General features: G+C 39.5%; 1 protein-coding gene across 9 annotated transcripts in view; it reads right to left on the bottom strand.

Moving 5' to 3' along the window:
• The window catches only part of DACH1 (dachshund family transcription factor 1), a 395,668-nt gene that overhangs the window by 183,755 nt on the left and 203,756 nt on the right, over positions 1–8,157 (bottom strand). The gene's annotated exons all lie outside the window — the stretch shown is intronic.

The following is an 8,157-nucleotide window of genomic DNA, read 5'->3' as shown; positions in this document are numbered from 1 at the left end:
TAATCTTTAAGTCTAACACTAGTGATGGACGAACATCTGCCGAGACAGTTCGCAAACGCGATCGCGCGAACGAAATCAAATGTTCGCGAACCGCAAGTTTGCGGCGGGTCCCATTCATTTTAATGGCAGGCGAACCTGAAAAACCTTCAGCTCATGTTTGCAGCCAAGAAATAATTACTAGAAGTGCACACATAGTCCCACAACATGGACAGTGACATACCAGATGTATTATTCGAATTTGCGATCTCCATTCATCATTTTTTTCAATGCAAAATATCGGCAATATAATTTCCGCGTACGCGCATTCTGCGGTTTGCGCTCCGGTATGAGAACGGAACAGAATGCATTTTAAAGCATTCCGTTCTGTTCAGTTACGTTTTGTCCCCATTGCCAATGAATAGGGACTAAAACGGAAGCAATTCTTTCTGGTATTGAGACCCTATGACGGATCTCAATACCGGAAAATATTAACGCTAGTGTGAAAGTAGCCTAAGACTGTGACTTTTTTTTTACTTGCACAGTTGATAAATCTGGCTTAAATCAGTTTGACAGACTAACTACTTAGCTACCAACTTTTGAGTGGAGTAAAATGCAGATTGCAAAAGTGGCAACGTTTTTGTTCAAGTAAGCCCAAAGTTTTTTGCAACTTTATGAAGTCAGAATTCTGGAATGAAGGTCTTGATAAAGTTACCAAAAAATAGATAGTAGCTCAAAACAAGCTGACGGTATACCCCCAGTGTCAGCACCCAATAATGATATGACAACACAAATGTGGTACAGTTCAGCATAAAACGCATCAGGAGAGACTTTACTCTGGGAAACGTACATTATAGAAGAAGGAATGGTCGCTTATTAAACATGTTGTAGACATTCTCCCATGCTTTCCCCTTTACAGGTCAGTCTTTCACATTCATGTATCAACCAAGTGGCTCATATACATTCAACTATTAGCATTGGAGATGAGCGAATTTCATATTTTGAAATTTGTTCACGCTTCGTTTGGTGGTAAAAGCAGAATTGCGTTAGGGATTCCATTACCACGGACCATAACGCAATTCTATGACGGAAAGCATAACCGAATGCTTTTAGAGGCATTCCGTTATTCATTCCGTCATAATAGAAGTCTATGGGCTGCAAAACGGATCCGTCCCATTTCTGTTATGCAGGGGAGTCCTCTACTGCATAACGGAAACAGGATGGATCCGTAATGCAGGCCATAAACTTCTATTATGACGGAATGTATAATGGAATGCCTCTAAAAGCATTCCGTTATGCTTTCCGTCATAGAATTGCGTTATGGTCCGTGGTAACGGAATCCATAACGCAATTCTGCCTTTACCACCAACATAACATGAAATTCGCTCATCTCTAATTAGCATCTATGGGATAAAAATGTCAAACACTGCCGACCCCTTTCAGAGAATATAAAAGTCTGTCATTGCTCTCTTTCAAATTTCGCCCAACAATCAATCATTGCCATTCATTTTTAACAACTTTGGTCTAAAATGTATGGCCGTCTTTACAGAACTTACATGGAACTTGTCAAGAGATTCCTGCTACCTGAACATGGACATCATGAAATACCAGCAGGCTGCCCATTACAGACTATGCTGTAGCATTTCAGAGAAAACATACTTTGAATATGAGCCGAGATTGGGGAGAAGAGTCATCTGGATGGTTCCCTGCCCACTGCCCAGTGTGTCTGACAGGTCTCTCCAGGAGATGTGGCTGTAAAATCCACAGTAAGTAAATTTAAACATACCTGGTATAAACATACATGTAGGTAAAAAAGAAAATAGCATAATGGCAGACTAGATGTGCCATGTGCTCTTTTTCTGCCATCAGTCTTCTATATTTCTATGTCACCTATAGCTATATCTATCTATCTATCTATCTATCTATCTATCTATCTATCTACTGAACAAAGTGTCATTGGTGATTAATTTGTGCTATTAATTTGTAGTAATACCACTATTAATGTATATCCTAGAGTCTAGGAGCCAAAAGAACCAGGAAGAAACTGGTGGATATAACTGATACCCATACATTTTTCTTATCTCTGCCTTGGAAATGAAAGCAGGAGGAAACAAATCAAGCATGGCCTACCACCATGCTACAGTTTATTTCTTAGTTCCAGGAAAGTAGCTAGTAAATTGTCTTTCTGTCTCGCAACTTTTGCAGAACTCACAATGTTGGACAAAAAGCAGGATGCTAATATTACTGCAAATAAAGGGTTACCCAACCATATTCAATGATAATAACGACCTGCTTAAAATCACATTTCAAAGCTGCAAGATAAAGAAAACTAAAGAGGGTAACATGTTCCACCATTAGGTTTACAAATACTATGAAAAGTATCTTAAGGTGCTCATACAAGTTAGATGAAAGTTGGCCAAGCCCACCAATTTTGGCAGTACCAGATGACTATCTAATGTGTATGAGGGTGTTCCAATTTGCCCCCAGTTGTAGATGTTGGTGAGAGATGAACTCATCATACTGGATTTCAACATGCCCGAAGGTATCTAAAGAATATCGACACCTTTAGTTAATATGGCACTGTCTGGCTCTGTCCAGATTTGTACAGAAAGCCCCTGCATGAGCTTCCATCACATATTCAATCACATTTGATAGTTTGCAGCACTAATTTTACGGGTAAGGCTAGTTTCACACTAGCGGCAGGGGACTCCGGCAGGCTGTTCCGGCTGGTGAACAGCCTGTCGGATCCGTCCTGCCGCTAGTTCACATGTGCCTCCCCCTGCCGCTCCGTCCCCATTGACTATAACGGGGGCGGGGGCGGAGTTCCGGCTTGCAGTACTTTTAGTCCGGCTGCCTCTCGGCGTGCGCTGCTGTCCTGCCGCCAGAACTCCACCCCCAATATAGTCAATGGGGATGGAGCAGCAGTCCGGGGGCACACGTCCACTAGCGGCAGGACGGATCCAACAGGCTGTTCACCCACCTGAACAGCCTGCCGGAGTCCCCTGCTGCTAGTGTGAAAGTACCCTAAGATGGCAAATGCCATGATGGAATCAGACAGACCACCATTATAAGACAATAGGGTCCGTTAGGCATCGCTGTTGTCTGTCATGTGACAGATCCATCACAGCTTGAATTATGTTTTTCTGATCCTACGACAGAACTTAGCCTTACTATCGGGTACAACCATGACAATGGCAACATCTGTGTGCAGATGGTATGATCTTCCTATGTTCTTCCTTCATAGCCTTAGCTTAAATGGCTTTCTATGAAATGAACCCTAGAATTGAAAGAAGGGCTTGAAATAGGTAAAATGGATTGAGGCCCCACTGGAGATCTGTCTGCAGATATAAAGCATAAATTATGCTAAAACAGATGCATAAAAAAAATCTGATTTAATCATTTGATCTTTATTTCCGTCAGTGGTCAGTAAGCATTACTTATCAGATCACCTATTTCTCATGAAAAAATATTATAAATGATATTCATTATGATAATAGATAGATTTGCATTTCTGCATTAAAGAGTCTTATTTCTCTTTGTCTCATTATATAAGGATTTCATTCAATACGAAGGCTTTAGTAATACAAAACATGTTATGAATTGGAAATATTGTCATTGAACTATAGACTGTTGCGGAGCAAAGCTTCTGATGGCTTCTTCACCCGACTATTTAGAATCTGCTCACAGCACTGCCAGCTTAACCAAAAAGGATTAACTCTCATATCCAACTGAGAACACAGATAATTCTCTGTAATTGGTAAAAAATGAAGATGAATGGGTCTGAGAGATAAGGAGCAATTAGCTCATCAGCAGTTACAGCTGTGCACTCAATCCGACTCCATCTCTGGAGTCTTAGTCCCTTAGTCCTTTTTAAGGGACCCAAGCAGAACAAGTGTACAAAAAAATACACAAAATGGGGGGAAAAAAGGGTTAATACGGTAAAAATAAGTACAAAACGTAACAAGACTACAGAATACAGTATCTTCAAAATAACGCCTACCCTTCAATATTAACCTGTCTGGTAAACTCTGACTCTATCTTACCTCCATTGATCACAGTATAAAGTTATATTAAATATATTTTTGTTTCAACACAAACCAAATTACTGGTGTAGACACTCCTAAATTCCCTGTCAATCGTTTCATTATAGCAGCATCATCTGTTTGAAAATATAAGCAATTCCCTCATCTAATTATTGGGAGGATTTTAGGTTCATTAACATTGCCAAGGCAGAGAATCAGATGTGCAACTGCAGTGCTGTGCTCAGTGGCCTGAAATTTCACTTATTTGATTTCTCAAGGTCTTACAGACTTTCTGTAAAATGGCGAAGTTGCAAACTTTCCAGACAGAGAGCAAAGAGAAGGCATACTAGACACAAGCAAGCCATTTAAAAGCACTGTGTGTCGATATCTACCATACTTGTCAGATCACTTCACAGCTGTGATTTACCCTTGGAGTGTCCAAACAGCATTTTCCGGCTAATACTAAAATAACATTAGAAGGGCTATTGTAGATGGCTCTTACTTGAGCCCTAGGCATCTTCTCTTCCTAGTCAGCTCAACAAAACTTGTGAATTTATATGATGTTCTCAAATGAGCACCAGGTAACTTGACTTTCTACTTCGACTATGCTTAACAATAATTTTACTCAAGTTTGTCAATATACACATCACATTGCTAGCAATTTCCAAAGGTTGGAAGATGTTTTACAAGTTTATCAGAAGTGATGTATCACACGCTAACTTTCCTTCTTATAAAGTCAAACCAATATAAAAGGCAAATTTCACACAAGCAAGTTTCCCATCCACATATGTTCCATTTGGGGCAGAGGCGTACATAGAGAAGTAAGGGCCCCATAGCAAGGATCAAACCAATCTTCCCCCTCTCACAGGACAGAAGGGCTTCCGCCTAAATCCCTTTCAATGACCCTTGGGCCATTTTTTCCACTGCCTCATTTGCTAAAAGTTGTTCCTTCAGAGGGTAAGTCCTGACCAAGTTTTCACCCCCAGTAGAAGAGGGGATGATCCCCTAGACCCCATAGCAGTCACATAGTCTGCCTCTATGGTAGTTACGCCCCTGGTTTGGGGACATATAGCATCCGGACTGCAACTTGGCCCATTAATTTAAATGGGTATATATGCTTATGAGTATTGTTTTTGACTGATCATCTTTGCGTTCAGGAAAAATCACAGCATGTTCTATATTGTTTGTTTTTCATGTAGCTCTTGCCCCACAGAAATGAATATGGTTGCGTGATAAACGGGAGGCATCCAGATGCAATTTGTTTCTCACCAATGGTTGCTAGGAGTAGTTGGGTGTTATTTTTGTTGTTTCTTCACGCACAGGCAAAAAGGATGCAATGAGACCAACGGACTGTTTAGCCAATTTTAAAGACTGTTTTTATTTTATTTTGTTTTTTACTGGTGTGTGAATGTAACATAGAAACATAGAAACATAGAATGTGTCGGCAGATAAGAACCATTTGGCCCATCTAGTCTGCCCAATATATCTGAATCCTATGAATAGTCCCTGGCCCTATCTTATATGAAGGATAGCCTTATGCCTATCCCATGCATGCTTAAACCCCTTCACTGTATTTGCAGCTACCACTTCTGCAGGAAGGCTATTCCATGCATCCACTACTCTCTCAGTAAAGTAATACTTCCTTATATTACTTTTAAACCTTTGCCCCTCTAATTTAAAACTGTGTCCTCTTGTGGTAGTTTTTCTTCTTTTAAATATGCTCTCCTCCTTTACCGAGTTGATTCCCTTTATGTATTTAAAAGTTTCTATCATATCCCCTCTGTCTCTTCTTTCTTCCAAGCTATACATGTTAAGGTCCTTTAACCTTTCCTGGTAAGTTTTATCCTGCAATCCATGTACTAGTTTAGTAGCTCTTCTCTGAACTCTCTCTAGAGTATCTATATCCTTCTGGAGATATGGCCTCCAGTACTGCACACAATACTCCAAGTGAGGTCTCACCAGTGTTCTGTACAGCGGCATAACTACTTCACTCTTTCTACTGATTATACCTCTCCCTATACATCCAAGCATTCTGCTGGCATTTCGTGCTGCTCTATTACATTGTCTTCCCACCTTTAAGTCTTCTGAAATAATTACTCCTAAATCCCTTTCCTCAGATACTGAGGTCAGGACTGTGTCAAATATTCTATATTCTGCCCTTGGGTTTTTACGCCCCAGGTGCATTATCTTGCACTTATCCACATTAAATTTCAGTTGCCAGAGTTCTGACCATTCTTCTAGTTTTCCTAAATCCTTTTCCATTTGGCGTTTCCCTCCAGGAACATCAAACCTGTTACATATCTTTGTGTCATCAGCAAAAAGACAAACCTTACCATCGAGGCCTTTTGCAATATCACATATGAAGATATTAAACAAAATTGGTCCCAGTACAGATCCCTGTGGAACCCCACTGGTAACATGACCTTGTTTTGAATGTTCTCCATTGACTACAACCCTCTGCTGTCTGTCACTCAGCCACTGCCTAATCCACTCAACAATATGGGAGTCCATGCTCAATGACTGCAGTTTATTGATAAGTCTTCTATGTGGGACAGTGTCAAAAGCCTTACTAAAATCTAGATATGCGATGTCTACTGCACCTCCACCGTCTATTATTTTAGTCACCCAGTCAAAAAAATCTATAAGATTTGTTTGACATGATCTCCCTGAAGTAAACCCATGTTGTTTTTCATCTTGCAATCCATGGGATTTTAGATGTTCCACAATCCTATCCTTTAATAGGGTTTCCATTAATTTGCCTACTATTGATGTCAGACTCACTGGTCTATAGTTGCTCGATTCCTCCCTACTACCTTTCTTGTGAATGGGCACGACATTTGCCAATTTCCAATCTTCCGGGACGACTCCTGTTACTAATGATTGGTTAAATAAATCTGTTAGCGGTTTTGCCAGCTCACCACTAAGCTCTTTTAATAATTTTGGGTGTATCTCATCAGGCCCCTGTGACTTATTTGTCTTTACCTTAGACATGTGTGGCATGTCCACAACATTTGCCATACATGTCTAACCGATAAACATATTTGAGACCCACATCCATCTGCTTGACTCTTGTCCCTCTTGGTAAAGTGTCTGTTACACTTATGAAAAGAATGAGTGTTGGACATGTAGGTTTCAAATGTCTAAGGTGAACGTGACCATTTAAACTGTAACTTACAAGAAAATATAGTTAATAGACCCAAATAAAGACTAAGACATAGACTAATCCATAAAGATACCTGCTATCATATTAAACAGAACCAGTTACCTTTCCTATGTTGAACATTAAAGGAATGTTAAAAATATTTAGTTAATTCAGCATTCCACTCCAGCATCCCTCTTGATAGAGCAAGTATTTTTTTATTATTATGAAAAATGCCTCCTCTTGTGGCCAATGCCACCCTCCTTGTTGAAGTGTATATTAGAAGCCATGAACTTTGCGAATGTCACCGAAACCGACTTAGAGACATTCTCACTGTGGATTTTTATAATGTACACAGCTACAAGAAGTAGTCAATAATCATCAAACATTTACATAATATCAGCACCTTTAGTTCAACTGAGAACGTTAGCCGAGAAATGTGTTAGGTGTTCCCGTCGGGATCATAAGACATAAGCATGCACTTCAATACATTTCACTGTATTCTGAGATTGTTTATTATGCCAGAGAATTATGATGGCTTGTGTTTCCTATGTTTTTAAGGCACACAGCTTCAATGTCTTCATGACTGATTCATTTCCTTAAGAAATAATAACAGTTTTGTATGCATGTAGGTTAAACAATGAGATTTACTTGGGGAATCTGTTTTGAGATCAGATTTTGAAAAAGTATGAACTCATTTCCTTGTAGTGAAGCCATTTACTATTGTTGATGTTCTTTGGGTCACATATTAATAAATGGAAAATACTCTCCTTTGAAAATCTGTTTAACCTCCATATTTTTGGTAACTAGTTGTATCTGCTTCTTTGTACCTAGATTAGAATCACTAGATCATAATATTATGCTTTTCCCATCAAAATATTGCTTTAAATGGGTGCTAATAGGTAAATGTAATTGTTTAAAGACTGTAAATGGGGATTAAAAGGTAGGATATTTTTGGTTGCCTAAGGGCTGTATTAGATAGTCAGAGGGTCATCCAAATCATTGCTAAGAAGCTTTAGT

This window comes from Bufo bufo, chromosome 3, assembly GCF_905171765.1.
Source record: "Bufo bufo chromosome 3, aBufBuf1.1, whole genome shotgun sequence".
In the NCBI taxonomy this organism is placed as follows: domain Eukaryota; kingdom Metazoa; phylum Chordata; class Amphibia; order Anura; family Bufonidae; genus Bufo; species Bufo bufo.
This window is presented reverse-complemented; position numbering and strand designations above follow the sequence as displayed.